Source organism: Lolium perenne, chromosome 5 (genome assembly GCF_019359855.2).
Source record: "Lolium perenne isolate Kyuss_39 chromosome 5, Kyuss_2.0, whole genome shotgun sequence".
In the NCBI taxonomy this organism is placed as follows: domain Eukaryota; kingdom Viridiplantae; phylum Streptophyta; class Magnoliopsida; order Poales; family Poaceae; genus Lolium; species Lolium perenne.
In genome coordinates, this window is record NC_067248.2 from 256525950 (window position 1) to 256535222 (window position 9273).

Here is a 9273-nt window from a genome sequence, read left to right on the forward strand (position 1 = left end):
GAGAGCTGGTCCTGACGGCGAGTACTGGTGCTTCATGATCTCCTGGATCACGCGAAGAGCGACACGCTCCAACGTGTTTACCAGGTTCTCAGAGTGGCGGTGTAGCGAGTGAGCCACCAAGTAGTTGATCTCCTGCCGCAGGGACCTGGTGCGTTCCTCCGACGGGGCAGAGAGGTCTATCCCATCTAGTGCACCATTAGGCGAGAACCCCTTCCACCTGATGCCATGTGAACGGGTTCTGTGGAAAGAGCCGATGAGGTCGGCTTCGAGGATGACTTTGATCTCATCATACTTCTTCTTGAGCTCGTCGGTCAGATCCTCGTATGTGACTGGCGTGCCGTCCGCCATCTCAGATGTAGATGGCGATGTGGTTGATGTAGAAGCTTGTCCCACCGGGCGTGCTAGAATGTGTTGTCGTCCGAAACCCACCGGCGGGTAGCGACGGGCAACACCGTAGAGCCGGGAACAACCTAGAGCTGCGGCTGGCTGAGGTCCCTCCGAGCGACGGCCCGCAAAGCCTTCTGGTTACACGTCCGATGCTGATTGCAAGGGCGTGCCACCTGACCTATACCTCGTCAGGAAGGTGATGGAGATGCCTTGCTTAGTTTCCTGCATGGCATACACGTAAACATTAAATACGAGCCTCGATCGGCTCTCAGGTTATCCTGTGAATCGGCTCAAGGAGCCGATCCACCCATGATTCGTACGAGGTGCACGAATATATGGTGGTCCTGCTTGATCAAGATAAAGCTAATGAGATCTACGACGATTTAGGGTTTTCACCGCATAATCGGATCATCCTACTCACGGTTGGGCCTCGCGGCCACGCACGGTGATCGTAAGCCGATCCTAAACAAGGCCTAAAAACTAACACGAGGTTGATCCCCGGAACATCCTGTTTAGGGCTAGCGAACGACACCCTACGTGCCGCTGGATCCTCCACCCCTTTGTAAGGCCTAACTATTGCAGATATTAAACTAATCCTTGTAGAACAAGGAGCAATCGTAACGGATCAGATCTACTAAATAATGATCAAGCGGGGTGCCGCCCTACACCTAAGATAGGTGTAAGGGCGGCTAGACATGCAAGGGTTGCACTACGATAGCATGTTACGCGAAGAACTATGCTAACCCTAACACATCTATGATAACTACGTTGCTCGCCATCAACAAGGCTTCAGTACGAGCAACGCATGAACAACGTGGAGCTTGTGCTGCCTAGATCGCGATCTAGGCAGCATGTTGCTTACCGGTAGAAACCCTCGAGACGAAGGAGTTGGCGATGCGCCGAGATTGATTTGTTTGGTTGAACGTTGGTTGTTGTTTATTCCATAAACCCTAGATACATATTTATAGTACAGGGGACTTTCTAACGTGGGAACAATCCCCACCGTGCACGATACAAACTCTGTTTTCAATCTAAGATATAATCTGCTATAATTAAAGATACACGGGCAATCTAGCCCAAACTCTTCGTGCAAGGCCGCTTCAGAGATCTTCCACGCGTAATCTTCTAAGCCCATCTCCCTTACGGCCCACCTCCTGATTTGACCAAAATCTGGTGATAACAACTAATAGTGTCCGCACCTTGTCCTAATTAGCTTGGACTACCGGATCATCGCAACACACATGTTTTAACCAAGTGTCACAAAGGGGTACCTCTATGCCGCCTGTACAAAGGTCTAAGGAGAAAGCTCGCATTGGATTCCTCGCTATTGATTATTCTCAACTTAGACATCCATACCGGGACAACATAGACAACAGATAATGGACTCCTCTTTTATGCATAAGCATGTAACAACAATTAATAATTTTCTCATATGAGATTGAGGATATATGTCCAAAACTGAAACTTCCACCATGGATCATGGCTTTAGTTAGCGGCCCAATGTTCTTCTCTAACAATATGCATGCTTAATCATAAGGTGGTAGATCTCTCTTACTTCAGACAAGACGAACATGCATAGCAACTCACATGATATTCAACAAAGAATAGTTGATGGCGTCCCCAGAAACATGGTTATCGCACAACAAGCAACTTAATAAGAGATAAAGTGCATAAGTACATATTCAATACCACAATAGTTTTTAAGCTATTTGTCCCATGAGCTATATATTGTAAGGTGAATGATGGAATTTTAAAGGTAGCACTCAAGCAATTTACTTAGGAATGGCGGAGAAATACCATGTAGTAGGTAGGTATGGTGGACACAAATGGCATAGTGGTTGGCTCAAGGATTTTGGATGCATGAGAAGTATTCCCTCTCGATACAAGGTTTAGGCTAGCAAGGCTATTTGAAACAAACACAAGGATGAACTGGTGCAGCAAAAATCACATAAAAGACATATTATAAACATTATAAGACTCTACACCGTCTTCCTTGTTGTTCAAACTCAATACTAGAAATTATCTAGACCTTAGAGAGACCAAATATGCAAACCAAATTTTAGCATGCTCTATGTATTTCTTCATTAATGGGTGCAAAGCATATGATGCAAGAGCTTAAACATGAGCACAAAAATTGCCAAGTATCACATTATCCAAGACATTTATAGCAATTACTACAGGTATCATTTTCCAATTCCAACCATATAACAATTTAACGAAGAAGAAACTTCGCCATGAATACTATGAGTAGAAACTAAGGACATACTTGTCCATATGCTACAGCGGAGCGTGTCTCTCTCCCATACAGTGAATGCTAGGATCCATTTTATTCAAACAAAACAAAAACAAAAACAAACTGACGCTCCAAGCAAAGCACATAAGATGTGATGGAATAAAAATATAGTTTCAGGGGAGGAACCTGATAATGTTGTCGATGAAGAAGGGGATGCCTTGGGCATCCCCAAGCTTAGACGCTTGAGTCTTCTTAGAATATTCAGGGGTGAACCACCGGGGCATCCCCGAGCTTAGAGCTTTCACTCTCCTTGATCATGTTGCATCATATACTCCTCTCTTGATCCTTCAAAACTTCCTCCACACCAAACTCGAAACAACTCATTAGAGGGTTAGTGCACAATAAAAATTAACATGTTCAGAGGTGACACAATCATTCTTAACACTTCTGGACATTGCATAAAGCTACTGGACATTAATGGATCAAAGAAATTCATCCAACATAGCAAAAGAGGCAATGCGAAATAAAAGGCAGAATCTGTCAAAACAGAACAGTTCGTATTGACGAATTTTAAAATGGCACCAGACTTGCTCAAATGAAAATGCCCAAATTGAATGAAAGTTGCGTACATATCTGAGGATCACGCACGTAAATTGGCATATTTTTCTGAGCTACCTACAGGGAGGCAGGTCGGAATTCGTGACAGCAAAGAAATCTGAAACTGCGCAGTCCAAATTTAGTATGAACTTTTCTATCAAAGACTTTACTTGGCACAACAAAACACTAAACTAAGATAAGGAGAGGTTGCTACAGTAGTAAACAACTTCCAAGACACAAAATAAAAACAAAGTACTGTAGGTAAAAACATGGGTTGTCTCCCATAAGCGCTTTTCTTTAACGCCTTTCAGCTAGGCGCAGAAAGTGTATATCAAGTGTTATCAAGAGACGAAGCATCAACATCATAATTTGTTCTAATAATAGAATCAAAAGGTAACTTCATTCTCTTTCTAGGGAAGTGTTCCATACCTTTCTTGAGAGGAAATTGATATTTAATATTACCTTCCTTCATATCAATAGTAGCACCAATAGTTCGAAGAAAAGGTCTTCCCAATATAATGGGACAAGATGCATTGCATTCAATATCCAAGACAACAAAATCAACGGGGACAAGGTTATTGTTAACGGTAATGCGAACATTATCAACTTTCCCCAAAGGTTTCTTTGTAGAATGATCAGCAAGATTAACATCCAGATAACAATTTTTCAGCGGTGGCAAGTCAAGCATATTATAAATTTTCTTAGGCATAACAGAAATACTTGCACCAAGATCACATAAAGCATTACAATCTAAATCTTTAACCTTCATCTTAATGATGGGCTCCCAACCATCCTCTAGCTTTCTAGGAATAGAGGCTTCGCGCTCTAGTTTATCTTCTCTAGCTTTTATGAGAGCATTTGTAATATGTTGCGTGAAAGCCAAATTTATAGCACTAGCATTAGGACTTTTAGCAAGTTTTTGCAAGAACTTTATAACTTCAGAGATGTGGCAATCATCAAAATTCAAACCATTATAATCTAAAGCAATGGGATCATCATCCCCAATGTTGGAAAAAATTTCAACAGTTTTATCACAGGCAGTTTCAGCAGTTTTAGCAATTTCAGGCAGTTTCTCGCGCTTTGCATTAGAAGTGGAAACATTGCTAACACCAATTCTTTTATTATTACTAGTAGGAGGTGCAGCAACATGTGTAGCATTAGCATTACTAGTGGTGGTAATAGTCCCAACTTTAGCTACATTCTTCTCTTTAGCTAGTTTTTCATTTTCTTCTCTATCCCACCTAGCACGCAGTTCAGCCATTAATCTTATATTCTCATTAATTCTAACTTGGATGGCATTTGCTGTAGTAACAATTTTATTTTCAATATCCCTACTAGGCATAACTTTCGATTTCAAAAGATCAACATCAGAGGCAAGACTATCGACTTTAGAAGCAAGTATATCAATTTTCCCAAGCTTTTCTTCAACAGATTTGTTAAAGGCAGTTTGTGTACTAATAAATTCTTTAAGCATAGCTTCAAGTCCAGGGGGTGTGTTCCTATTATTGTTGTAAGAATTCCCATAAGAATTAGCATAACCGTACCATTATTATAAGGATATGGCCTATAGTTATTACTAGAATTGTTCCGATAAGCATTGTTGTTGAAATTATTATTTTTAATGAAGTTTACATCAACATGTTCTTCTTGGGCAACCAATGAAGCTAACGGAACATTATTAGGATCAACATTAGGCCTACTATTCACAAGCATAGACATAATAGCATCAATCTTATCACTCAAGGAAGAGGTTTCTTCGACAGAATTTACCTTCTTACCTTGTGGAGCTCTTTGCGTGTGCCATTCAGAGTAATTGATCATCATATTATCAAGAAGCTTTGTTCCTTCACCAAGAGTGATGGACATAAAGGTACCTCCAGCAGCTGAATCCAATAAATTCCGCGAAGAAAAATTTAGTCCTGCATAGAAGGTTTGGATGATCATCCATGTAGTCAGTCCATGGGTTGGGCAATTTTTAACCAGAGATTTCATTCTTTCCCATGCTTGTGCAACATGTTCAGTATCTAATTGTTTAAAATTCATTATGCTACTTCTCAAAGATATAATTTTAGCAGGGGGATAATATCTACCAATAAAAGCATCCTTGCATTTAGTCCATGAATCAATACTATTCTTAGGCAGAGATAACAACCAATCTTTAGCTCTTCCTCTTAATGAGAAAGGGAACAATTTTAATTTTATAATGTCACCATCTACATCCTTATACTTTTGCATTTCACATAGTTCAACAAAATTATTAAGATGGGCAGCAGCATCATCAGAACTAACACCAGAAAATTGCTCTCGCATAACAAGATTTAGTAAAGCAGGTTTAATTTCAAAGAATTCTGCTGTAGTAGCAGGTGGAGCAATAGGTGTGCATAAGAAATCATTATTATTTGTGGTTGTGAAGTCACACAACTTAGTATTTTCAGGGGTGGCCATTTTAGCAACAGTAAATAAAGCAAACTAGATAAAGTAAATGCAAGTAACTAATTTTTTTGTGTTTTTGATATAGCAAACAAGATAGCAAATAAAGTAAAACTAGCAACTAATTTTTTTTGTATTTTGATTTAGTGCAGCAAACAAAGTAGTAAATAAAACAAGCAAGACAAAACCAAAGTAAAGAGATTGGGAAGTGGAGACTCCCCTTGCAGCGTGTCTTGATCTCCCCGGCAACGGCGCCAGAAAAAGTTGCTTGATACGCGTACAGCACGCATCCGTTGGGAACCCCAAGAGGAAGGTGTGATGCGTACAGCGGCAAGTTTTCCCTCAGTATGAAACCAAGGTTTATCGAACCAGTAGGAGCCAAGAAGCACGTTGAAGGTTGATGGCGGCGGGATGTAGTGCGGCGCAACACCAGAGATTCCGGCGCCAACGTGGAACCTGCACAACACAACCAAAGTACTTTGCCCCAACGAAACAGTGAGGTTGTCAATCTCACCGGCTTGCTGTAAACAAAGGATTAGATGTATAGTGTGGATGATGATTGTTTGCGAAAAACAAGAAAAAGATATTGCGATGGGTGTATTTCAAGAAAGAGAATTGGACCGGGGTCCACAGTTCACTAGAGGTGTCTCTCCCATAAGATAAACAGCATGTTGGGTGAACAAATTACAGTTGGGCAATTGACAAATAAAGAGGGCATGACCATGCACATACATATTATGATGAGTATTGTGAGATTTAATTGGGCATTACGACAAAGTACATAGGCCGCTATCCAGCATGCATCTATGCCTTAAAAGTCCACCTTCAGGTTATCATCCGAACCCCCTCCAGTATTAAGTTGCTAACAACAGACAATTGCATTAAGTATTGCGCGTAATGTAATCAGTGACTATATCCTCGAACATAGCACTAATGTTTTATCCCTAGTGGCAACAGCACATCCATAATCTTAGAGATTTCTGTCACTTCCCCAGATTCACGGAGACATGAACCCACTATCGAGCATAAATACTCCCTCTTGGAGTTACAAGCATCTACTTGGCCAGAGCATCTACTAGTAACGGAGAGCATGCAAGATCATAAACAACACATAGACATAACTTTGATAATCAACATAACAAGTATTCTCTATTCATCGGATCCCAACAAACGCAACATATAGAATTACAGATAGATGATCTTGATCATGTTAGGCAGCTCACAAGATCCGACAATGAAGCACAATGGGGAGAAGACAACCATCTAGCTACTGCTATGGACCCATAGTCCAGGGGTAGACTACTCACACATCACTCCGGAGGCGACCATGGCGGCGTAGAGTCCTCCGGGAGATGATTCCCCTCTCCGGCAGGGTGCCGGAGGCGATCTCCTGAATCCCCCGAGATGGGATTGGCGGCGGCGTCTCAGTAAGGTTTTCCGTATCGTGGCTCTCGGTACTGGGGGTTTCGCGACGGAGGCTTTAAGTAGGCAGAAGGGCAAGTCAGGAGGCGGCACGAGGGGCCCACACCATAGGGCCGCGCGGCCAGGGCAGGGGCCGCGCCGCCCTAGGGTTTGGCCACCTCGTGGCCCCACTTCGTCTCCTCTTCGGTCTTCTGGAAGCTTCGTGGCAAAATAGGACCCTGGGCGTTGATTTCGTCCAATTCCGAGAATATTTCGTTTCTAGGATTTTTGAAACCAGAAGCAATGAGAAACAAAGAATCGGCACTTCGGCATCTTGTTAATAGGTTAGTTCCAGAAAATGCACGAATATGACATAAAGTGTGCATAAAACATGTAGATATCATCAATAATGTGGCATGGAACATAAGAAATTATCGATACGTCGGAGACGTATCATCGCGCTCTATCCACTCTGGCCTGAGTCGTTGTGTCTCTGGCTCCACTTGCTCTCGGTGGATCTTGCACTGCTGCGGTAGGTCTCGGACTATTTTGCCTTGCAGTTCCTTCGGGAGGTGTAGCTGCGAACGCTGCTCCCATGGCTCCACATCCTGCCATGGCCATGTTATACAACGCTTCTCTTGGATCTCCGGGAGGTGGCCTGGACGCTAAGATGAAAGCTTGTGTCGCCATGTACCCTGCTTCCGGTGTTTTTGGGATAATATTCACCCTCATGTCGATTGACATAAATGACATGTCGAGGTTTTGGATTAAAGTCTCTCTTTCGGCCTCCGGTATATTTTGTAACCGAGATCTTGCTCTCCTCCGAGATTCTCTATGACTATCTCCCGAAGTTCCTGATTGTCGACTTAACTCTGCTCTTCACCTGCTTGACGCGGAAGCTGCCTCCTTTCTTCTATTCAAAGCAGCTGTCTCTTTTTCCAATTCTCTTCCAGCTCAGGCAAGCCTATACTGGTAGGCCTGTAATTCTTCGACCGTAGCAATTGTCTCCATTGGTTCAGAACCATCCATAGCTCTTGCTGCTCTATCCCATGCTGCTTGTGGAAGTTGAATTCTAACGCGTGGTGTAGGCCCGACATATTTAGTGCCTAAACCTCGCCTTAGGTCAGAGGGATCGACATATGGATTTCCCAATTCGTCGAAAGCCTCTGATGTCTCCTCCTGATTGCGACTTGTTTCTCCGATGGCGTAGATCTGATGATATTTTGAGTTCTGAACTTCGCTTGGTTTGGTGACACCATCATAGAGATTGGTGAAGACCTTTCCAATAGATATGGACTTGTCGATGAAGTCGAAGCTGTCGGTGTCGCTCGAATCATCGCTTATATAGGAGTCCGCGGATGACTCGAAGGACATGTCGCTGAAGATCTTGGCGAGTTTTTCGCTTGCCTTGGTGCCGATGAAGCGTGGCGACGAAATCTCCTCGTCGCCTGACTCGATGAATGATGCTGAGCTTGAGAAGTCAGGATCAACCGCCGATAATCCCGACGAGATCGGAACTTCGAGACGATACGCTCCTTCTTTCTCGACGCGGAAGTGGAACTTTCCAAACGTCATCTCCATGGGCTCCTCCAGATACGCATATGCATCCAAACGGGAGGGCGGGTGAGGTACAAAATCAACTAGACCAGTTTCGATCTGTTTACCTCTGTCCATGATGTTGCTTGCCACCGATGAAGTCGACGATCTTGAACGTGCCATCGAGATCAGCTCCTTGTCGCCTCTAAATCCCACAGACGGCGCCAATTGACAAGGTATCAACTTGTCAATGCCTACAAGTAGTAGACTAGGGTTTCGTTGGATGTAGAGGGCAAGTAGATCTCGAAGGTTTCAGCCGAAAAGTACTCGACGAATATAAAACTAGGGTTGTGTTGACGATAAATTCGATTTTCCCTTTGTTCCTCGACTCCCCCTTATATATGGGGTGGAGCTGAGGATTTCGTAATACACAAGTTTACAGAGTCCGGGAGGGTTTCCAACCCGTCCCGCAAGATTACAAGTATCCTTTCCTAATACAACTCTAGTTTTCCTTAACAGTATCTTGGGCTTCCGAATCTTCTTATCCTTTGGGTCGTGGGCCTTCAGTAAACCCCGGGTACCATCTTTGGCAGGCCCATTGGGGATGCCTATGTCACCTGGTATGTCGGCCAAGTATGTGTTGCATAATGTGCCATTCTGGTACATCCCGGTGCCTGATAGGTACTGGC